This window comes from Mus musculus, chromosome 15 (genome assembly GCF_000001635.26).
Source record: "Mus musculus strain C57BL/6J chromosome 15, GRCm38.p6 C57BL/6J".
Lineage (NCBI taxonomy): Eukaryota > Metazoa > Chordata > Mammalia > Rodentia > Muridae > Mus > Mus musculus.
In genome coordinates this window covers 27497566-27522320 of record NC_000081.6, presented here as the reverse complement: position 1 = coordinate 27522320, position 24755 = coordinate 27497566, and the positions used below count along the sequence as shown (strand labels likewise).

Below are 24755 nucleotides of genomic sequence, written 5' to 3'. Positions count from 1 at the left end.
CCACTACGGCCATTTCCATTCTTGCCTTTATGTCAACAAAGCCCACACCTGGGAAATGCTCATCCTGGCAACTCTCTCTGGCCCCAGACATGCAGGGTCACCGACTACCACAGAGATGTTGCCCTGGGGACAGGGCCTGGCCGGAGTCCTCACCTCAGTGCATTTGGAACAGACTCATCATGTACTCCCTGACCCCCGTCCCCCCACCCCCAAGGCTTTCCCTTCTTCCTTTGCTTTGTGACCATCTTCCTCACATCTTGGGTATTACCATTGCTGTTTCTCTCTCCTGCACCCCTCCATTCCTAAGTCACTCCATGCTGGATCCCCACCGTGCTTACCGCCCCTTCGCATCTCCAGGCCCAGCACCCAGCAGTGCCATTGTTTTCCAATGTCCCACTGCTCACTTGATTCATCCCTCAGCCTCCTCCTGATCCTTCTACCTCCTTGTACTGTCTGGTTGTGTGTGTCAACTTGCACAGACTGGAGTTATCACAGAGAAAGGAGTTTCAGTTGGGAAAGTGCCTCCATGAAATCCAGCTGTAAGGCATTTTCTCAATTAGCAATCAAGGGTGGGAGGGCCTCTTGTGGGTGGTGCCATCCCTGGCCTGGTAGTCCTGGGTTCTATAAGAGAGCAAGCTGAGCAATCCAGGGGAAGCAAGACAGTAAAGAACATCCCTCCATGGCCTCTGCATCAGCTCCTGCTTCCTGACCTGCTTGAGTTCCAGTCCTGACTTCCTTGGTGATGAACAACAACATGGAAGTATAAGCTGAATAAAGCCTTTCCTCCCCAACTTGCTTCTTGGTCATGATGTTTGTGCAGGAATAGAAACCCTGTCTAAGAGACTCCTGTTTCACCTTGGAAGAACCCTTTGAAGATTCAGAACTCTATGTGAGTCTCCTAGCACAACTCCCCTTCACCTCTAGACCACAGCTTAGCCTTCTCTGCTTGGCTTCCAAAGCCCTCTACTCCTCCTTGCCCACCTCTCCTTCTCCAGCTCTAGACTCCAGACGTGGCATCTCCTTTCAGACTTGTCCTTCCCACACAGACCTGTTTACTCTTCCTCCCACTGCCTTCTCCTCACAACTACATACCTGCGTCTCACCTACCCTCATCCCCAGGCTAGATCTGGTGTCCTCATCTCATTCCCATTCTTCTGTGGTATGTTTGACGTCATGGGATACCTACCCCTCATGGCCTACTGAATTACATGGTGCACAACAGATGTTCAGTAAATATTAGCTAAATGGAAGTACGATTTTCTGCCATTCTTCCAGGAGTATTGTTGGATCAACAAATTCAGTGGCTCTGTTCCCAATATGCAGAGGGATACCAGGCAGGGACTGTCAATCACTGCAGATTCTGTGAACTGCAATTCCTGGTTGTCACCTACTTAATGCAGTGGATCCCATGCAGCCCTTATATGGTTTTTGGTTGTCTTAGTGTCAGAGCCTGAGGGCTAGTCCTGTGTCAGGCAGTGAGAACTTGAAGCCCTGCCTGCACAGTTGCTACCCAGGACAGGGACTGCAGACCCCACACTTGACGCTTTCTAGTCTTATCCCAGTGTCCTCTTTGTTTTCACTTCCCCTTGTGACTGACTGTCCCATCTTTTCTATACTCTCATCATCTTGGATAAATCAAAGTTTAAATCATTGTACCATGAGATCAGATCTGTCCTCTCTCCAGCTCAGTGAGCTTTCCTGAGGCCCCTCTGTGACTCCTCCTCCAAACTGCCTAAAACTGCTCTCTCAAAAGCCACCACCACCACCATCACCATGACCACCAGCAGCAGCAGCAGAGCTCTGATGAACACGTAGTAATATGTCCCTTTGTCACTTGAATCTACAATAACTTCATACAATAACAGTAGGAAGCAGATCCTACTATGTCTCAAATTTCCTAGACCCAAAGACACAGAGGTAGAGACTCCCCAGATTAGTCCACAGCACACAGCTGGAGTCACAAAGACAGGTCTGTGGAGGACCCCACTTCACAGGGGCTTTCAAGTCACCTCCCCAGGCTTCTGGCTGTCCCTCCACCACAGATGCCTGTGACTTCAGGCATGAAGATGGGTGGGCTAGTGCTTGCCCTCCTGGCACTCGGAGTAGCCCATGACTCTAGATGAACACTTGAAGGCAGACTGAATGGATGTTTAAAGTCGGTGACTGCGGAGCAAGTATGAAGCAAGGCTGGACATACCCAAGGTGAGAGGGTGTGCTTCACTTTACCCTGTCCGCTTAGTAACAATGACGTAATCACCAGTAGAGGACAGATAACTGTGGTTAGAACCTCATCTAAGTTCCAGACTGGAAAGAAGCTTGCAAAACCCCAGCTAACTTCTCTAAATAAGATCTGCTCTGGCTGAGCATGTGCCGTCGCAATACAGTTGATTGCCTTATCCATTAGCTATTGGAGAAACAACATGATCAGTTAACTTGAATTATCCCCTATGTAGCTCCTCTTCCTCACAGCTTCATCTCCAAGCCCCTGACACCTTGAACTATCACATCATATAATATCTTTAGGTAGGAAAAAAATGTATAGAAACCTATTGTTTTTCAAGGTTGAAACACTGAATTTTTACATGGAAAGCTTGTTCCAATTATAGTAATTACCATGTGAGGGTATTGGGAAGTTGAGTGGGTAATCCCAGTATGGCACACCCTGATGAGTGTCCGCTATTTTCTTATCATTTGTGTGCCCTTTCCTGAGGAGGTCTGGGGAGCCCTGGCTGTGACTGGGGCAGGCCAGTGGCTCATCATCTCCTCTTAAGAGGGCAGGGATGACGGTGAGGAATACTGAATGGTGAGCTGTGTTGATTTGGAACTGGGCCACAGTGGCTTCCCCATTAGATGGGATGTGCCCTTGAGAAGCATCCACTTAACCATCCTCCTGTGAGCACTTGCAGGCGAGCAGAGGAGATGCTGGAGAAGACACTGAAATCCCTACACCAGACTCCTGATAAAGCAGCAAGAGAGGACACAATACCGTCAATGGTGGCTTCTCTTTGGGAAGCCCATACTATTTTAGATACAAAATGAACTCCTCACATTCTGAACAATGCCAAGGATCACCAATTTAAAAAATATAGTCCCACATTAAATGACAATCATAGTGTTATTCTTTAAAATATATCATTTCCCCTCTTCTCTTTATTCCCATCGACCTCTCTTATCACCCCCGCCCCCCCCCCACCTAAATTCATGGCCTTTTTTTTTCCCCTTTAATGGCTGTTGTTATATGCATGGAATCCTCTGAGTTACATATTCTTATAGGCGGGCATTATGTCCCTCCAACGAAAAGTCCTCACATCGGGCCTGAGAAGAGAACTTGACGGGGAAATGCTGGTCTTGCAAGCATGAGGAGCCTGAGTTTCCATCCTCAGAAACACACACACACACACACACACACACACACACACACACACACAATGCCAGCTATGGTATCATAATCCCAGCGCTAGAAGAGAAGCAGATCATCAGTGCTTGCTGGCCAGCCAGCAGATCTGACAAGCTGCAGACCAGTGAGAGAACACATCTTTTTTTTTTTTTTTTTTAATGGCTTATACTTGAGGAATGACACGAGGTTGGCATGTAAACACTCACCTATCCACTCACACACACCCCCACACCCCCCCACACACACATACCACACACACAAACACATACACACACACACACCACACAGACACACACACACACACACACCATGCATACACACATAAGTCAACATCTGCATGCTGTAGTGAGATCCTGTGTAAAAGAAAGTTCATATGCCAGTCAAGGGGTGCACTTAGAGAAAGTGTTTAAAGCTTTGATGAGACAAGTGCACAGCATGATGAAAAGACTCTGATGTTTCTCTTCCACATTTCTCTTTCTCCATAATACAACCTATTGTGGGGTAAAACGATGTCTTTCTGTGGGGCACCAAACAGAAGAGTAAGTATGGTCTTCGAGTGTCTGGTTCCCATCCTTTGGAGCGATGGCTAGGGACCACTTGAATGGCAGGTCTCCAAAGGAAGTGGGGACCGACAGGAAGTGGGGAGATGAGTCAACAGGAGGGGTCCTTCCTCTGACTCAGTTGAGGCTCCGTGTAACTACAGAGTGGGCACTGGTCTCCCAAAGCCAAAACAAAATTAAGATCTGAAACCAAGATGTAGCTCACAAAGGAGCCTTTTCAGGAAGTGGGCTTGGGATGCGGGCTGAAGCTGAGCCACGGGTGTGGCTCGTGCTTGCCCTCTAACTCAGAGCCTGCTACTCCAACTTCTGTGCCACAACAGCTTCTAAGTCTCTAAGGGAAAGAGCAGCCAGATGTGAATTTCACGGGGAAGGGGTTTCTATGATGAAAGCACGCCATCCTTAACTTATTAAAGGCTGAGCATCAGTGACGAGCACAGACAGGCACGGGAACACTAAGGTAGAACTAACTCACATGCAGTCAAGTGCAGAGCTCGAGGTGACGGGGCTGACGGCGCTAACCGTGAGCACCAAACTCTGCCACTTAACACATTATTTCTGGAATCTGGGATTTTGTTTTTCCCCCTCCAACTCTAAAAACAAGACAGACAAAAACCCTTCACGTTTCATCGTTACTTTCCTCTCAGGAGCTTCTAACGTGTTACTTCGGGATGAGCATTAGTCTCCAGATTTAAATTTAATTTTCTACAGGAGAGAAAATAAAAAACGAACAAACTCAGGATGAACTAAAACCTTTCAGATTGTCCCCATGCTGTGTTCTGCCTGTTCTTCACCTGCCCCACTGGGAAGAACGCCGCATTCATAAAACTGTAGATTCAATACTATCATTTCCATGGTGACAGAAGGCCACTTCACAGAGAATTATGATTTCATCAGGGCACCTGGAGGTGAAGAAAGTAGGCGGGGAACAAATGGACTATAAAGAGCGAACGATAAATCATGTTTGTGTAAGGACAGGCCACGACCTCTCCGATGGAGCCTACGCAGCCTTCCAAATGAGCTCGCTCCCATGCCCCAAGCTTCAAGAATTACATTCTGATACTTTACTATGGCTGGTAACAGAACAGACACTTGGCTTTAAAAGGTCCCAACCCTAGTGGTGTGACTCAGGCACTCTGGACACATGTGCACACACAAGTCAGAGGAAGGTGAAGGAAGCCCACATCATAGTCTCTGAAGGCTCTGGGCAATTGCTGTGGGAGGAAGGATTGCTGGCTTCAGCTCACAGAAATCTCAGTACACTGTAGGCCCTTTTGAATTGTCCTGTGGGTGTTCACCACTGGAACAACAGCTTAACAATGTTCTAATTGTGTTCTGCACAGTCCCCAAAGACAAGTGAACAATTAGCCTTGAGTGACAAAGTAACAAAAAGAAGCTCGACTTCCAGCCCAGTGAATTGTTAGTTCACTAGCACTCTGATACATTTTTATTATTATTATTATTTCAAAAGGAACCTACCAGTAACCCCCTTTCTCACATTCCCAGGGTCCAGTCAAGGAGGAACTTTGCTGCTTTCTCTTAAGTTCCTGTTTTCTGAAAGACAAATGCCTGGGTGGTTTAAATCCTTTCCCAATCTAAACACCAGAGCAGCCACCGGGATAGGCCCCAGGGCTTGGGACAGACCTTCGCCTTCTTTAGAGCCATGGTAAATAGGATCCATCCTAACTCATTTTTTTCCTGTGTTCTTAATCCTTCAAGGTCTAAAGACAACAAGGAAAAGAATGACAGCATTGTGGCCCACTAGAGGTTGAATGTCACCCGCATCAAGGCTGAATGTCAAGGCTGACTATTCCATAACACTACTCATGGTCCCTGCCCGTTCCTTCTTCCCTTCTTTATTCTGGTAGATAGTTTTAGTGATGTGATCATGAAAATATTGTTTGGTTGAACATATTTGCCTATAAAATATATGCAAATAGCCTCACAAAGCTTGAAAATCAGTAAGGGAAAACAAATTTTTGTTTAATGTTTCCTTGAAGTAAAATGAGAATTCAAACTTTCTTAGTTTTCTTTCCCTAGATATAAGCAACTCGAGTGTCAAAATTGAGGCGAATCGTTCCGAGTGGAGCCATTTTCTGTCATGCCCCATTCTTTGCTTGGGTTAAGGAACTGTGTGTCTCCAATACTGTGTGCCCTAGGCTCTTGTCCCTCCGAATGGCCATAGATGGACTGTGTTCTCCAGCCTCGCCCACTGCCCTCATTGTATTTCACATCCCCTGGGTTCCTTGCCTACAACCATAGAGTCCAGTAGTGCTTCCTGCTCTCGAAATGCTACACACAGGTGTCTGCAGAACCTGCCCAAATGGTTATTTTAAATGCTGACCACACGGTGGTCTTCAGGAGACAAAGACTCATTGACCAAATTCGAGGCCCTCTTGCCTACATGTTCCAGAGTGCCACCTTCAGCCTGGCTACTCTAGTTGTAACAAGAATCCTGATGGAACCCTGAAGCCAACATAGGAGTACTTGTGACATCATTGGATCAAGTTCCTCACCGCTTACCCTTCCGGCAATGGTCACCTTCAGGGCACCCAGGCTGGCTTAGCAAGCAGCTCCTGCTTACAGAACCTTTCTCCCAGCAAGTCCAGGCCATCTACCCATCACTCTGCTCCTTGATCTGAGTCCTTCCTTCTCTTTTGCCTTCGGACAAGTTAAACATCCCCCTGGAATTACCCGGGCAACTCCACAATAGTCCTGAATGGGGTCACCCTTAAGTACCATAGCCATTTTTTCCCCCTGAACTCTTCTTTATTTCCACATGAAGAAAGTACAACTCTATTCTCAAGTAACTGGCAGTCTACCAAGAAAGAGACTTGCTGCGACAAAGCGACATAACTACGAAACCACCAAGACCAAGGGCTGCCTACAGGAACAGAATCAGCATTGTACTGATCTGGTTTTTATTCAGCATAGTCATCCTGGTCCTATTTGTATGGGATTACATAGGTCCTTATTAGCACAGCCCACTTTTCAGTGCATAGGTATAATTTAGAGTGATACAAAAGAGAATTCCAGCAGAAATGGTATGCAGAGTAGTTGTATAAAATGTCACCTGCGTTTCCTGTGGGGGATACTAAGTTCAGGTGACAACTGAACGATCATTCTGGGCCCAAACGCACATTCTGAGGGGTCACAGAGATAATCAGGAATAGCCAGCGCTTCTCTATGTGTGGAGAGCCGTGCCGCGAGGAGAGCCATGCATGCCGCAAGCAATCGCCATTATAAGATGGCGCTGGCCTCTGCTGTGCCTAACTAGTAAACAAGCCTTGTACGCAGGCGCGAGAGTGAACTCACTCCTAGTCACTGCCCATTCTCGGGGTGTAATAGTGGGGTGATGGGCAAGCAACGAATCAGGAGCTGTCACACCATATCAGGTGCTGAAACGTCACGCTGCAGGCTATATAAGCAGCGCCATTTTCCCGGTTCGGGGTCTTCCTGAGAAGCAAGCAATAAAGCTTTTGCTGCAGAAGATTCCGGTGGTTGCGACTTTCTTGCCAGTCGAGTGGGACGCAATATCTATGTGAACAGAAGGGAGATTCCAGGGGCCAGTGATGGCTCAGTGGTTAAGAATGACTTCTGTTTTTATAGTCCCCGGTCCCCAGCCCTCACAGTGGGCATCTCACAAATACCTGTAACTCCAGCTCCAGGGAGCTCCTGCACCTCTGGCCTCCTTCACATACATCTTCCTTCATATGCACATACCACCCCCACACGCCCACACAGATAATGAAAAACAAATCAGAAAAGACAATGTCAGAGACAGGAGCCACAAGGCAGGCACCATACTGGCCTCAGATAATTATCCCTTGGACCAGTCCCGGAATCCCTTGGTTACCAAACCCCACAGAAGTTTTCACTCCAGCCCTGACTTCCCACCAGAGGGTAGTAGACAACGTCTAACTCAGGTGAGGGAGGCCATGGAAACAGGAAGAAAGGACTTGAGGCTGCAGCTCTCAAATGTTTTTTTATCAGAGCCTCGCTAATTTTCCAAGGCTCCAGTCTTTCTGAATGTTCAAGTCCACCTGGCTGTTCCTGCAGTGGAGCTGGTGACAGGCTGGTTTGGTCCTAAGAAAAACTCAGAGTCTCAGCCACCCAAGAGCAGGACAGTCACACTTCATGTCCCCTGAGCTTCCCCTAACTGGATGCTAACAGGCGGTCCAACATGGAAAGAAAAGCTTTCTTTTGGGATGTGACAAAAGATTGGCAGAGGGGCTCCTTTTGATTCAGTGGATCATTAATACAATTGTTATTGTGAGATCCCATTGGGTATGGGTTCTAAATTCAAAAGTAAAATAAAACCTCCATTATGGATCTGTGGCAGAAGGTTTTCTAAATTCAAATATTTCAGCAGATAAAATGTCAATGACTGTAAACACAAGCTCTTCCCCCCTCTCCCTCTCCCTCTCCCTCTCCCTCTCCCTCTCCCTCTCCCTCTCCCTCTCCCTCTCCCTCTCCCTCTCTTCCCAAATGGACAGATGGAAAGCCTGGATTGTGGGAGTCTAGACATGGCCATCACAGGGCAGAGGGTGAATCAAAGCTCACTGATTCTGTTTGGTCTCATGGGGCTGTCTGTGGCAGTCTTGTGCTAATGATGCGTCAGAGGCTGTCTGATCGTGCACAGTGCCCCTTAACGTATAACTAAGCACTGTCAAGGTGGCAGGCTCCCATGTGTGCAGACATGGAAAGGCACAGTGGAAGGGTGGCGTCAGCGAGCTGGGAGAGAGAGAGAGAGAGAGAGAGAGAGAGAGAGAGAGAGAGAGAGAGAACAAACAGAGGAGCGTTGAAGACAGCAGAGGTGTTTCTACACTACCACAAGAACGTGTCTGTGGTACTGTTGCTCTCTCCCCAGGTCTCATTACAGATGCTGCACTCGCCAGTTTTCCTATCTTCCAACTGCATTTCGCCCCCGAGGAAGCAGCCAGGAAGGCAGACTTTGCTTTGGAGACTGTGACACCTGCTTCACTTCATCAGTTTGGGTTTACACGAGTGAGGGATCAGAACAGTGCTTCGTCCTCCAAGGGAATCATATCTAGGGAGTCATCTCATGGGGGCACAGTTGTCACAGGCATTACTGCATGACCTACAACGTCAGCATTCAGCTGAGGCAGGCTTCAACCAGACAGAGGTGATCTCAAATGTTCAGTGCCAAGAAACAGTTTATAGTAATGGGGTGGTGGTGGTGGGGCTTAAATATGTAAAGACCGATGCAAAGCACGTGTGTGCACATACATTCGAGTGCATGTGGTTTTGTGTGTGTGCCTCTGTGTGTGTGTGTGTGTGTGTGTGTGTGTGTGTGTGTGTGTAGGTGTAGGGCAAAGGACAGCCTTAGATCCTCAGTGTTCTCTACCTTCTTTGACTACAGGGTCTCTTGCTAGCGTGGAATTTGCCAAGTAGGCCAGTGTGGCTGACTGGTGAGGGCGCACCTGGCATTTTCCTGTCTACCTCCTAGGGCTAGGCTCACAAGTTTGCATCATCACAGCTGGCTTTTTTTATTATCAACCATACTAATTTGTTTTGTGTACACGGAGGGGGCAGGGCACAGCACACACACAAAGATCACCAGAGAACCTGTGGGAGTTGGAATTTCTTCTCCTACCATGTTAGTCCCCGGGATCAAACTCAGGTCAGCAAGCTTGACAGCAGGTGGCTGCTGAGACATACCCCTGCACCGCCCTACCCCACAACCTGGATTTTTAAAATGTGGGTTCTGGGGATTGAACTCTGGTCCTCTCAGCATCCCCCCTCATACCTGCAGTTCATTCAGCACATGGATGCAGCCTTCAGTTCTCATCCCTGCTTTATGCTACATGGAAGTCTGGTGTTTACTAGTTTTATATTTAAGTTGTTATCAATCTTTGGTAGAGACAGAAGGTCTCTTCACCTCTCCCTATCTGTGCCCCTAGAACTGCTCCATCTCTTTATTTTTCCAGCAGAAGCAGAGAGGGGGAGGGGGCATTTCATTCATACAAATGCATCTATGCACACTGGCTTTCAGGACCCGGTTTCCAGATTGCCACCTTTCTAATGGAATTATATCAGGTCTTGACTCTTCTACAGGAAAATAAAACCCCTCCATGCAAAGTGGTGGTCCAGTTTCACACGTGGTAGAGAATGCCTGAACCAGGAATTTAAATTTGTTTTGCTTCTGGAGAAAGCTAATTTCTTTACACCGTGAGATGCTCCATTCTAAAAACAAGTACACAGACATGTATTGAGGTCTAAACACACAGACAGCATCTTCCCCCAGGAGACACTCAAGCCTCAGTTCCAGCAGAGATTCTGGAGAAGGAGGCAGGTCACCAGGAGTCTCTCTCAAGATCCAGAAGCTGTGGCCGTCTTGGGAGGAGACTCTGGGGAGTTCCTATAATCACCTTCACAAAGTGGAAACACTGAAATCACACAGTATGCTGTACTCCAGCCCCGTCTGTGTGACCTGTAAGGCAACTGCACAGTAAGCAAAGACAACTGGGCAGGAAATCGCCTGGTACACTTACCATGCATCCATGCCTGCTTGGGACCACACTGCTATCACCAGGACAGGAAAACCCTTCTGAAGAAGTGAGCTGTCCCAGTGAGGCCCAGCAACGATCCAAGGAGAGCTTTTCCACATTGAAAATGACTCTGTGGGGTTCCAGGGCAGTCTTGTGTCACCTTTGCTATGGGAAGGGTATGCCTACCAGGGAGCCGCTTTCCACAGACAGGGGCAGTGACTTTAGAAAGTGAGTAGCCGTGCATTAAACCTCACCTCTAACCAACCACTGCAACTCAGCACAGAACACCAGCGGGTGACCCACTGCATACAAGCCACGCACCGTGATGTGAGCTTCTGAAGAAGTGTAACATTTCCATCTGACCAAATTAAGTCAAAACATAAGAATTCTACAAGATTAATCAAAAATTAACTGGATTAATTAGTGTTTTTTTTTTAATTTTATTTGAGATAGGGTCTCACTGTGTAAACCTGGCTGGCCTGCAACTCACTATGTAGACTAAGCTGGTTCACAGAGGTCTGCCTGCCTCTTGCAGGGATTTAAAGATATGTGCTACTCTACCCAACAAAACTGGCATTCTATAAGTAGTGTATAGTATTTCTCAGACCGTTCTTCAGGTTGGATTTAAGTATAATAACATGTTGTATAATGATATCGATAAAAGATACATTTTCTACCTATGAGCTTCAATTCTAACCACAGGGTTCACATGAGCCTAAAGTAGTATTGTTTGGTTTCTGGAGTGGGATGGAATAAGGGTTTACCATTATATAGTACAATGAGAGTATACATGAGCTCTGTATGTCACTTATGGGCCATTCTGTTAAAGGATCAAAGATCTCTGGGTATCCACTAACATGTAAAGTTAAGCTCTATCCAGGGGCATTCTGGGAGGAGTTTCACTAAGCTGATTGGGAGGAGGACTCTAAGGTCAGGCCAGGTCAGGATAGTTCCAGGAGGCTAATGCTGGGAACACAGCTTTGAGGAGCCTTAAGAAAACCTGCTCAGGGATGGGATTGACAACCATTATAGAAAAACCTACCAGTTACTGCCATTCAATAAATGTATTACATTTCAAGGCTGTGCCAAGCCTGCATGAGAGGCCAACATTGTATAGCTGATAGATTCACTTCAAGTTCATTCTGAGGCGAGTTCTGCTAGGAGTCCCTTGAGGTCAGTCATCTACCAAAACGTCAAACAACCCACAGCAAGAGCATCTGAAGTCAGAGGCTGTCAAAGGAGGGTTAACATTCTTGTATAGCCAGAAAGACAGTTTGCCACCGCCTCACTTAGAACTTACAGTCATTACTCCTTTCCTCTGAAAATGGAAGAGCAAAACGTAGCCTGGACTCCCGAGAAGCTTCCGAGAAGCAAGCCCAGTCCGTGTCTAGAGGCTGTGAATGAACGCCGATTATTGATATGTGATGAACACCGATTATTGATAAGTGAGTGTGGTATTGCACCTGCAGGTGAGTACTGAGGAGCTTCAGAATGGCACCAGTGTGACAGGTGATCACTGGCCTTACTAAATGAGCATGTTACCCTCTGCGGCTGGAGAGATGGCCTCGGGGTTAGGAACACTTCCTGCTCTTCCAGAGCACTCATTAGGTTTCTGGCCCCTGTGTCCTGTGGTCCGCACACACTTATCACTCTAGGTCCAGGATCCAACACTCTCAGCTGGCTTTTGTGAATACATGAGCTCACATGCACATATATGATATTCACTCACACATGCACATGTATACACACATGCTTACACACACACATACACACATGCTTAAATAATAAAAAAAACATAAACCAATAACATTAACCTTCTGCAATGATCACGGGGCAACTTCAGTATTCCCAGGGGGGAGTCTGAAAGGACAGGAACGTCTCCAGTTGAACAGGACCTCATGCTTTAAAGGGCCAGGAAGAGGAGTAGAATGTTCACTTCTGGCAACACCAGGCCCAGTCAATGAGCGGAACGAGGACTCCTTCACATTAAGGCTTTCTGATGGAGAGTTTTAATTTCTTTGAAGAAATGGCTAACTTTAAACCAGCTCTTTCTTGCTTCCCCCTGTCCCCTCTACAAGAATAGTCAACTCTGCAGGGTAACAGCATTCAACCTGGGCAAATAAATATCAAATATTTTCATTTTTTTCTTTCTACAAAGTTCTGCCAACATTTCCCTATTCAAGAAGTGATTTTTATTGATTTATTTTACATATGAATGGACATGCCATGTGATCCCTTTCTTCCTCCAATCTGAAGTGTCAATGAATGAATTAACTTTATCATGACTTTTTCCAGGCCGTACGACCCAGTGCAGCCACCAGCAGCCACACACACCTGCTGAGCACCTGCAAAGGCACTCGTATGAGCTTCTATAAGCTACAAATATAAAGACACGCTGTGGCTCAAGGGTAGAGTTAAAAAAAACAGAAGACACACAACAGTGACTTCATTTCCCAACAGTGACTTCATTTTGAATTCATGTTGGAAAGTAGTATTTTAGATACCTTAAGCTAAAAACAATGTAATATTAAAATTATGTCAACTAGAAAATTTTAGCTTCCACGTGTGTCTCCTCTGGCCTTTCCGTTGGACTCCCGGACGTAAGACGCTTCCGCGGGGGAGGCGGTTTTCCCTGCCATCTGAGCAGAGTACTTCACACTTCAGAAATAGCACACAGCAGAGACACATGATGACCCTCCCCGGGGCCCATCTGCTCAGACATGGATTGAGCTATTATAAAACCCCTTTCCTGTGTCTAAAAAGGTGGCTGCCTTTACTTCTCACGCCAATTCGGTATGCACAGAGCACGGGTCCTGACCGCAACAGCGAAGGCTGCGCCGATTCAGGAAGTTCGCAGCCAGCCACAGGTCTCTGGGTGTATGAAAGGCATGGGAGCTACTTTTGCCCTTTACGCGTGCCCTCTGCCCCTGCCATTACGAGGGCCTAATGCTCTAATTAATTTGAGGTTATCTGGGCTTAGTCATACTAATCACTACATCGTATAACTTTACGGCATTGAGTAAAGCCTAAGCCAGATTTGCACACCTGGGATTGACTGTAGTTGTCGGCAAAGAGCAAAATACGAACTTTAGACCGGCACCCCTGCCTGGACAGTCCAACAGCAGAATCTACACTATTGATACTATAGCATGGGGAAATATATTTGGTTCATTTACTTTATTGGGCCTAAGTGCTTTAAAGGCATTTAAGCGCTAATGCATTTATCCCTAGGACACCAGGATGGGAGTGACCCTGTTTTAAAAAAAAAATGAACGAATAGCTATGCAAATGTTTCATGGCAGAAGAAGAATGCAGCATGGGGTTTGGGTAGGTGCCCATCCTACAAATGATCCTGCAACTGGGAGAATGATAGAAAATAAGTAGCTATTCTCTAGCAAATGACTTGAGCTTGTGGCCTCTGACATGCCAGGAGTCGTTTCCACATTTAAGCATTTAAGCATGCTCTTCCTCTGTGGTGCTGCCCGGATAAACAGCGGGCGGACAGGAACCCGCTGAACAAGTGGGTGGTATGCAGGAATATCTCACGCTGACCTAGAGTCAGCCGGGTGCTCAGACAGTGGAGCTGGGGCACTGGACAAAAAAAAAGGCTCTGAAAATACCTAGGCTGAAACCATCTGTCTGCAGAACCACCTTCCACCAAGGGTGTTCAGGTGAAATAGAAATAGGAAAACACTAAAGAGTGATAAAAGTGCAATTTCCCCAGACTTTTAAAATGCAGGTATGTATATGCTGTGTGGTATGTATGTTCACACGTGCACACACATGTTCAGTGTGCTGCGTGCATAGGTTAAAGGACAACTATGGGTCTCAAACTTTACCTCCAACCTAGTCAGAGACATGGTCTCTTGGTCAGTGCTGTGAAAGCCAGGTTAACTGGCCTGATCCACAGGCCTCTCTTTGCCATAGCAGATGGCTTTTTAACAGGGTTCTGGGGATTTGAACCCTGATCCTCATGCTTGTATGAAAAGCACTTTATCCGAACTCCAAGTCTGCTTCCTTTCTAGATTCCTTATTAGAAGCAAAGGAGGAGAAGGAAGAGTGGGGTTATCAAGTGCATCTAGCCTAGAAATGACGTCTGTTATAGACACACAACTCAGTTCAGCTTGGAAATCAAAGTCAAAACCGAACTAGAAGCCTAAAGGGCATTAGATACCAAATTGTCTCCCCCCACCCCCCCAGCCCCCAGGCAGTAATAGAGATATGAGAAGTAATTTCACTTTTAATCTTGAGATTAAGCTACATTTGAATCAAATAGGTCTGATAGTGCACGTCCACAGTAGTTCCAAACTGCAACTGCCCTTTATGCCAGAGAACCCAGACAAGATCCTTCCTTCCAGTGTGTGCAATGAGGAACTACCGGTATACTATAACATGGAAAGGGACGGTCATTTCCAAACCCCGTGAGTTAATAAATACAAAAAGAGCCGTGCAGCGTTGAGATCGGGTAATCCTTGATATGTTATAAAAGGCTCCTTGGCTCCTAAGAAGGCAGTCTCAAGTCCAAGGTCTGTTCTGAATTGCTGCTCCAGACAAGAACTGGCCCTGGATGCTTCTGTTTTCTTCCCCTGGCTCCTCAGCTTAGCCCGACAAAGATTAGATTAGCGTCCCAAGCCTCTAGTTTCTAACCATGAAAGCTGAGTACCCTCACCTCCACAACTCAGGGAAGGCTACGCTGAAAAACACAGGTGACAAAGAACACATGGGCAAAGCCCGGCATGGTGGGGCACGCCTGTACCGCAGCACTCAAAGGTGAGAGAGGAAGAGCGGTGTAAGCCTACATAATGAGCTGGAGGCCAACTGGAAGCTACAAGTAGAGACTCTGTCTCATCTCAAAGATGAACCTGGAGTGGGCAGGCATGTCATTAACAGCTGTCAGTCACAGGCACATAGACAGCTTGCCTGTTTCAGATGCTTCCATAAAGCCCAAACGGGAAACAGATGACCACAGAGCAAAGATCAAGGTGCTTTCCTTGTTTGGCTGCCATTATAGAGAAGGCCAAGCTGTCGGGTTGATTGTGGCAGGTGAGGCTGCAAACATCTAGGCTACCCTTAAGAGTCCTGTGGCTTGCTCTAAGAGCTCACGCAGATGCTGGCACACCAAGTCTACTGACTCAGCAATTCCAGCCACTCCGCTCACTGCCCTTTGTACACAGAGGGGCCCCATCCATCCGACCTCTATGGTAAATCTCAGTGCTTTCCAAACAGTTCTTAGCCCCCTGAATCTGTGGGACAGATCCTATCTGCACTGAGCTGACTCATCCTAAAGAAACGCCTGATTCAAAGGTCAGTCATCCTCAGGGGACTGACATATTTTTATCTTTTTTTTTTTCAAAAAATATTTGCACTTCAAATGCCAGTGCCATCAGGTTAATTAACATATGTGACCAGAATACTAACTGTAGGTCCATGTAAGAGACCTTAATTATTAACAGCAGAGGGTGAGACACTGAGGCCAATTGTGCAGACTGACTGAGAGTGCACTTGGTTAGCCTGATAAGCAAATGAGAGAAACCCAAATGATAAGGTCCACACTGGTAAGTGTTTTTCCATGCACATGAGGTTCATGCTTTCTGGGCAAACCACTCAGCCCATGACAAACTAACTAAGGTGCTGTTCTGGGCAGCACCAACAGCCTGTAGTGTCAGTTCTCCCCTATGTCTGGATTTAGTCTATATAGAAAACAGAAGGCAAGTAAGTTTACTTTTCTCTAGCCTGCTAGCTGGCTGATGAAAGGCTCAGAGGCCCAGAACATAGCAGAACTGTTCAGGGGGATTAAAAACCCTGGATGTATGTGTGGGGCCCTGTCACTTCATGGACAAGAGCTGTGGCACAAATGAGAAAGACAAATGGTAAGAGGTAAGCATTGTGTGCTCCGCCAGGATACACATAGATCTACAGAGTCCCTGTCGTTCCTCATTCCTTCCTTTATATGGGAAGAACATGACTTAAGTATATTTTAGTAACAGGAACACCTTTAACCTTGTGCCAGATATTCTAAATGTTTTCCATATGGTCACGAGCCTCATAACACATTTTCCTAGGGAAAAAGGCCTGCGTATGTAGAAGGCTGGGTGACACAATTCCTAGCTATATAGGAAGCTGTACTACCTAGGTGTGCCCAGGTACAAGCTGATGTCTGTACAATGACCACATCACCCAATGACACGTCCCAAAGAAGGTAACCTGACTGTAAAAGAAAGCATGGCCACAGCAAACTTTAAACTTTCTCCAGTCGGGAACCCAACAGTGGGCTCTCTGCCAGCTTCTGCTTCCATGTCATTTTCATCCCTTTTTCTTTTTTAGATTTACTTTTAGTATTATTTTTAATGGTGGGTAGGTGTATGTATTTGCATGTGAGTACGCAAATGTGAGTTAAGGTTCCCGCAGACAGAATAGACCGTTTGGATCCACTAGAGCTGGAGTCACAGCCGGTTGTGAACTGCCTGACATGGGTGCTGGGAACTGAACTCAAGTCCTCTGGAAGAACAACAAGTGCTCTTCAGAGCTGACACAGCTCCCCCATCACCTTTCTCCTCCGCGCTCCCACACCTGCTCAAGGTCTCCCGAGTTGGACATCACACTGCCAATTCCATCCTCGGTCACACTGGTGCCTTTCAGCAGGATCGGGCCTCATCACTTTGATCACACTCACGTGAAATATAGACACTAAAATTCAGGTGGGACGATCGCAGTGGAACTGAAGCATTTTTAAAGACTGTTTCTGGCTCTTTATAAATGGCCAGCGAGTATTTAAATACTAACGGAGGGTGGAGAGCGGTTAAGAGTGCTTGTTGCTCTTTCAGAGGACCTGGTCTTGGACCCAGCACCCACATAGTAGCTCACAAAACAAAGAAAACTTTTGCTTTGTTTGTAACTACCTTTGTAACTATGGTCCCAGGGGGTTAATGCCTTCATCATATGACTGCCATCATATGACCTGTGGTACACATATATACATGCAGGTAAAATGCTCAAACACATAAAACAAAGCAATTTTTTTAATTAAAAATACTAATTAGGGCTGGAGAGCTAGCTCAGTTGATAAAGCCATACCCATATAAGGATTTGATCTCCAGGGTCCAACACAATGAGACCAGAAATGGAGGCATGTCCCCAATACTGAGAGTGAGACAGGCGGGTACCTGCGTTCTTATGATTGAGTTTTGTTATATAGCCCAGGCTGTCCTAAAACCAAGTGGCTTCAGAGTGCTAAGCAGGCTACAAGCTATAGGCAAAGTGGCGAATCACCTCTGCCTAACCAGTGCCAGCTTGGCTTCTCTGGACGGAGCTGGCAAAAGTGGCCAGAGTAGAGGTATTCTGGGTCAGGAGGCCTCCATCACCGAACTCCTGACAGCGTCTCCCTTCCTTGCCTGGATCTGTTGCTATTCGTCTACTTCTGTTACACTCAGTTATTTTTATAAGTTAGTGAAGTCGCTCTTTATCTCTAAGGCACGTACACACACATACACACACACACTCTCAACCCGCAATGTTTACACAGCCCAAGCCGTCAGGGAATTTCTTCTCAGCCACTTCCTGCCCCCACAGCCTAGAGAAGTTTGGTTTGGCCTCCTTTAGGGGGTGGTGGGCACACTTTCCTTCCGTCCTATTCCTGTCATCCCCTGTTGTGCCCACCTTGGGTTATTCTGGCCTGATTGGTGTGTGTAAACAGCAGGAGTTGGCAGGATCCTGAGGCCAGCCACAGGCAATATTGTAGTTCTGATAGGGCCGGGCATTAGGAGAGCTCTTGTCCCATGAGCCCAGGCTAGCAGAAGAGTTTATGCGTTGAGGGAAGAGTTACATGTAACACTGGAGACATCTTGGCAATCATCTCGGAGCACAGCTAGGTGCAGACTCACAGCTTCCCTCTCAGACGCAGATGGTGCCAAATGAAGACCATAAATCACATAACGACAGCCCTCCGATGTAGGAAACGGTCACCTTGCACTCTGAAGACCATCATTTTCGTGGGGAGGTGGCTGTACTCCTGGCTGAAGTTACTCATCAGTTATGATGATAAACTGTCAAAAGCACTAACCTTATGAATTCTATCTTAGCATCCTGTGTACATGAGGACAGCTTATATTTCTCAGGTCTCAAGAGAACACAGAAACACGAGGGAGCCTCCCCAGGGGCCCTTCTCCCTCCCCCTCCCCCATTTCCATACAGGGTCTCACTATGAGGTCCAAGTTGGCCTCAAACCCTTGATCCTCCTGCCTCAGCTTAGTAGGCACTAGGCTTTCAGGTGAGGTGTGCAACAGCTTTTTTTTTTTTTTTTTTTTTTTTAGTTGAATTCCACAGAGATGTTCCTCTTCAAAGGCTGGTCCTTGAGACATGTGTGACGTGGCACGTGAAGGCTGTGCGGTACCAGCCTAGCAGAAGTGGTTTTAGGAACGCACTCTTGCTCACACGCTACCGGAGAGCAGGCAAGCTGCCCAAACGCCACTTCCCAAGCATTTGCTAGTTTATTTATAAAGTAGGGCTTTGACACCCTTTCCCGTCCTATCTCAGAGCCTGTAGTGTATTTGTAGGACTTTGACATTTTTCGGTAGAAGCTGAGTTCTAACTGCATAACACACTCAGTTTTTGATAAGTTGATGGAGTTATTTCTAGAAATCAGGGCTCTGAGAAGAACAAAGTATACTCCTTGTGAAGGTATTTCTGGCTATTACAGTGTAGTACAGGGTAAGAGTGAATTGAGAATGACTCGACCTTGGATGGGTCACTTTACCTCTACCACCCACCCACCCCCCACTCCCCCATGCCCTCCCCACCCCCACCACCCCTTCCAGAGAACGGCCAAGAGAAGACACGAAAACACTTTTCCTAGAGCTATTGTGAGGGCTGGCAGCGTTCAGCTTCTGTGCTTAGTTAGGATCCTTCAGGAGTCCCCTGCCCTCCTCATTATCACTGCCAGCGTGAATCTGGCGAGACAGCTCCGTGGAGAAAAACACTCGCTCCTGAGCTTGAAAACCTGAATTTAGTCCCTGGTACATTCACAAATGCAAGAAGAGAGCCTGCAAACTGACCTCTGACTTCAACATTCACGTTGTGGCATGCTCTGTCCCTCCCTCCCCTTGCCAAAATAGTAAATGAGCGCAATTAAAAACGAATTTAGAGAATCATCGGTGAGTTAAAATGGCCCTCACGGTTCATGCTTGGGAAAGGCACCTTCTGTGCTGTGACCAATATGGATCTCCTCTAAGAAGAATGCCCTTTGTACAGCGGCCCTGGGGGAGGAATGGTCTAAGCTTGTTCTTTTCCCTCTAACCTGGACATAGTGCAGCGATCTGTGCATTGTTTGAATAAGCTACATTCTCCAGTCATGGGCATAGCGTCTGGGCCATGCGACGTTCTCACGAGTACTTTGCTCTTTCTAGAGGGTTTCGTCCTGGGGTGTGTCTCTGAAGAGCTACATCTTAACGGTAAACTTCTCACAAAGTGACCCTGGTCTTGTCTACACTGCTCTGTCTCATCGCACAATACAGTGCAGTGGGCCAGGGGCCTTTTGAAAATATTAATAATTAACTGCATTTATTCTTATAATTATGCTATTAATTAATAATACTGTGGAGTAGGTGGTAGTTTACAGAAGGGCTGAGGATGTGGCTCAGAGGCAGAACCTTGGTCCTGTATACGAAGGCCTGGGTTCCAGGCCTAGGACCACAAAAGAAAAAGACTTAATGAAGTGGGTTGTGGTAGCAACCACAGGAGACAAGGCAGCATGCTTTACTCTGTAAGTAAGGTGCAAGTATAGAGGTCCACCTGGTATGATCTGACGTGTGCCAAATCCAGACAGACATGGCCCTGCTTTCCCTTGGAAATTACTAGCAACCAAATTACCATTTCAGAATCTGGCCTTGTAACTCAGAAGGAGATGGTGGGTGTATACAATTGACAAGTTATCAGCTGTCTCCGAGCAAGAACCCAGTATCAACTGTGCTTAAAATAAAACAGCAGTTGTCATCTGAAGAAAAAAAAAAGGCCTACGGTACACCCATAATCTCAGCGCTTTGGGGGCTGAGGAGGGAAGGTTACAGGTTTGAGACCAGCTTGGGCTACAGTGAATTTGATTGAGCCTCAGCCTGAGCTACATAGTGACTTTAAGGCCTGCCTGGGCTTTACAGCAAAACCCCAAGTGAACGAAAAAGGGACAAAAAGGAGAAAACGGGGTGGGGAGAGTTCCCAGCTTGAATGATGAATGCCACCTCACCCAGGCAGCAGCCTTTAAGTCAGGAGCCCCAGGAGGCCAATGGGAAGGCTGAACGAAATCCCCTTTCCTGCTTCCAGGTTGAGATAACTGTTCTCCAATGAAGTGGGTGGGCTGAGAGCTCTGCAGGGGTCCTTCACTGACACAGCCCTCTCTTCTCTGTCTGGATTGACCAGGCACAATCCCAACAGAGTGTGGTTATTGAAATTTAAACTGGTCTAGACTACTGGTTGACAGCACAAACTCTTGGGCAAGACTTCTGCTCACAACTTGGTTCTTCAACTTCTCTTGAGTGTGTACTCACAGAGTTCCTTAAACTGTGGCTCTGCGCTCTCTCTCTCTCTCACTCTCTCTCTCTCTCCCCTATCTATCTATCTATCTATCTATCTATCTATCTATCTATCTATCTATCTATCTATCTATCAGCTCATGGGACTGTATCGAGAATTAAAGAGCTAGGGGCTATATTCTGAGAATTGCACCATTGAGCTATTTGGTCATTGTGTGAACATTGCAGGCTGCACTTGCACAATGAAAATGACTACAGCCAGAAGTGGTGGTGCACAGGGCCTAATCTCAGCAGGAGTGGAGGCAGGAGCATTGCAAGTTAGAGGCCAGCCCAAGACCTTGTCTTGAAAATGGGGGCTGGGGACGATGGTCTGGAAAGATGGCTTGGCTAGTAAAGTGCTTGCTACACAATGATGAGTTCGATCCCTATCACCCATATAAAAATCCGGATACAGTAGCACACGCCTGTAAGCCCAGCACTGAGGAGGCAGAGGGAGATGGATCCCAAGCGCTGTCTGGACACCCAGCCTAGCTGAATCAGAGAGTCCAGGTCCGGCACAAGAGCTTGTTATGAAAAAGATGAGCAAAGATGGAGGAAGATACCCAATGTTGACTCCTGGATTCCACATACACGTGTACACATACATGAACATTTACACACACCGAAAACAAAATGACGACAGTGTCACTGTACAATCTTAAGGGACCAGTGCTACACCTGCCGTCTACAGCTGACTAAAGCGCTTCCCCAGGGACTGCTTACGGCTGAAGTTACCACAACATCTGCATACAATCTTCTTCACACTGCCCTCGCTCCCTCCATCACAGGATCAAGTGTTTCACTGAAGCGTCACTCTCCTGCAGTGCGAGTGGGGGAGAGATAGTCATCGAACAACAACAGTCCTTCCTTCCTTCACGTGCGTGTGCGAGGATCCCAGTAACCGAGGGAAAGCAGTTACGTCCGTAGATGGATAGAAATCTCTTTCATCAACAAATTGAAGCATTTCTCAAAATTTATTCTTCGAGAATTCCACATGTGTATGCAATGAAACGTGACCATAGCTACCTTACTGCGTGACTTCTTTTTTTTTTTTTAAGCGATTCAATAATTCTTATTTTCTATCTGTATATGAGTATGGGGCCATTCACTGGAGCATGGACAACCTACCAGTGTCCACTCCCCCCACACCCCCGACAGAATAGATTCTCTTCCAATAGCTATCAACTGCCAATAGCTCTGTAGCTAGCGTGGACGCTCATGAGCCCCTCCCCCACCCTTGCTAGCCTGATTTTTGTATGGGTCTTATATAGGTAACCACAACTGCAACTTCAAGTGTGCACTAGCTATGTCATGTCCTGAGAACATCGTCCACAGCCTTCCTCCTCAGCCTGCATAGGCCTCCTCCCCATCCTCCTTAGTCATCCTCCAGGCTCCCTCCAGCTCTTACATCCTTTCTGCCTCTTTTTCTCAGATGTTCCCTGGACTTCGACTGGAAGGTTGATAACAATGCCTCACTTAGAGCCAAGTCCTCCACACTCACTGACGTTTGCACCTTGACCACTTGTAAGACACATAACTTGACGTTGTCCATACAAAAGAAGGTTCTCTACCCAGAGTCGAGAACAACCCAGATCTATGGGGAGAAACATAAATATTTAGCAGAAAAGATCCAGAGCCTTAAGGAGCTTAAGGAGAGAAGATCCATTCTTTACAAAAGACATTTTACTTTTAAAACTTTCCAGTTTTGGAAAGGGGATGGAAGGAGGATCTTTGCCCAGTGAAATACCCAGTTTTATATTTCTCACCAGTTTGAAATTCTAGGTGTGCCGACTCTACTAGAAATTACAGTGAGAATTCCTGGCAGCCCCCTTCCAAGAAAAGCAACTTTTAGATCAATGATCTCCAAAGACAGGGTTTTTAAAAATATGTTCTGGCTTAAGAATTCAGCAGAGTTCTTTCCAAAATTGAGCATAATTCAAAAACTGAAAACATAACAAAAATAACTTGAAAGTACTAAAGCGTGCTGTTGCAGGCGTACATCTTATTGTTTCCGTGGAAATTCTGACACCTTTCCAGGTGCAAATAAATAATATTTCCACTACTGTGATCTGTTCAAAGTTCCCAAAAGAACTTAAAGAAGAGGAATTTTTTTCTCGATTATAGGCAACTCTAAAACTCCAATAACTGGGGCTGATGAGATGGCTCAGTGGGTAAGAACACCCAAGTGCTCTTCTGAAGGTCCGGAGTTCAAATCCCAGCAACCACATGGTGGCTCACAACCATCCGTAATGAGATCTGACTCCCTCTTCTGGAGTGTCTGAAGACAGCTACAGTGTACTTACATATAATAAATAAATATTAAAAAAAGACCCCAATAACTGAAAGTTGATTATCAACTGATTGACTACTAAGACCAAGGGAAAGCAACCCCCTGGGCAGAAATGAAGTACAAAGGGCATATTTAGCATCTAGGGTGGTTCATAGAATCATCAGGCCAATTGGAAAAAAAATCATTAAAGTAGATTTCTAGATAATTTAAAACTGCTGAGGATTGGTTTGGACCAGGCAAGCTACCAATGACCTTTCAATCACTTCTAAGTTTTGTCTCCCAGTTCTCAAGCTCTTGTCTGCCGCCCGCTTAGCTCGCTAGGCGTTGGAAAGACCCATCTTCAGAACATCTGGAACAATGGTGGCTGAAGCCAGGTTCAGAAGGAGGACAAGACCTCTGCTCCAGGGGAGGCAGTGCACAGCCCAGGAAGGAGAAAGCGGTTGACTGAAAACATCAACACCCACTTTTTTAGAAATGTGGTTTGTATGTGTGTGTGTGGGGGGGGGTATGGCGGACTTTTGGGATAGCATTGAAAATGTAAACGAGGAAAATACCTAATAAAAAAAATTAAAAAAAAAAAAGAAATGTGGTTTGTGATGATCGTGTCTGGGCTCCCTTCCAGTCCCCAGAGAGAAGGTAAGCAGCTAGGTTGAGCAACAGCTCTGGGGATCTCATAGGCTTTCAGATTTAGATGGGGTGGCCAAGGGCTTGACAAGCCTACCCCCTGGGGCAGCTCTGGTGACAATGCTGCTTTTCCTGTTGCTTCAGCTGGGTCCCAGGTAACACAAAGACCAACACTGTTGAAGCCATGGCTCATGTCTGCTTATTTTAAAGCCCGTGAAGGATCCTATGTGTAGATGTCCTGGTGCCAGTAAAACCCCATTCCATTCTTAGGCCGTGGCACAGACGCAAGTTTTGGAAATTCTAGCAGAGACTTAACACTAAAAAGAATTAGCTTGTCACGATCATGCTCATTAAAAGTGAGATATGTGTCGTGTCCATTGAACGCCTTGCCCTGGACTGCTCAAGTCTGAAAACACTTCACTCATACAGAGGCTGTTAGCTATTTTGTGGTAATGGGCAGGCTAGTAAAGGCACCGGTCATCTATCAGAGCATGGCTATTGGAGTAGGGATGGTGTGTGTGTGTGTGTGTGTGTGTGTGTGTGTGTGTGTGTGTGTGCACGCACACTCACAGAGAGGGAGAGATAGACAGACAGACAGGGACAGAGAGATAGAGAGAGGTAACTGCTTGCTTTTCTCTCCTCTAGATATGAGACCTGGGACAAATTCAGAAGTGAAATAAACAAGGATTACGTTGAACATTTGCTGCTGTACAAGCAAATATGTCATGTGCAGAGACCTTCTGGAGTAGCTAAAATGTTCCCCTGCATGGAACTGGCTGGACTCTGCTGGCTCCCGGGCAGAGTTGACCTGACTTC

The 24755-nt window shown here is 46.6% G+C and overlaps 1 protein-coding gene and 1 long non-coding RNA gene across 2 annotated transcripts in view; one reads left to right on the top strand and one right to left on the bottom strand.

The window, feature by feature from the left end:
* Ank (progressive ankylosis) overlaps nt 1-24755 on the bottom strand; it is a 128233-nt gene that overhangs the window by 72589 nt on the left and 30889 nt on the right. The window lies entirely within an intron of this gene.
* Gm29901 lies at nt 768-5971 on the top strand. The gene is made up of 2 exons (XR_383881.4): nt 768-5030; nt 5674-5971. It is a non-coding gene; the product is annotated as a predicted gene, 29901 (long non-coding RNA).